The sequence below is a fragment of the Crinia signifera genome, chromosome 4 (genome assembly GCF_055691185.1).
Source record: "Crinia signifera chromosome 4, ASM5569118v1, whole genome shotgun sequence".
NCBI lineage: Eukaryota > Metazoa > Chordata > Amphibia > Anura > Myobatrachidae > Crinia > Crinia signifera.
The window spans coordinates 334,620,268-334,620,517 of record NC_139220.1 but is presented as its reverse complement, the minus strand read 5'-3'; positions in this window follow the sequence as shown (position 1 = coordinate 334,620,517).

Sequence of the window (250 nt, the reverse complement as noted above, 5' to 3'; positions counted from 1 at the left end):
CTGTAGATGGAAGAGTTGGCCTGGAGGTATCCAAATATTGAGTGTCTGATTAGGGGCCACAGGGGGTCCAGTAGGGAATTTCCCCAGGGAGCAGTGACCAAAACAGAAGTAGAGGCAGCTTCTAATAAATATATGTCCAATCCTGGAGTAGAGGGTGTGGTGAAAAAGCCACACCCTGCCCAGCACAAGACCTGATCCTTCTGTCTCCTTCAAATCAGTGAGTGTTTGGACAATTACACTCATGTGTTCC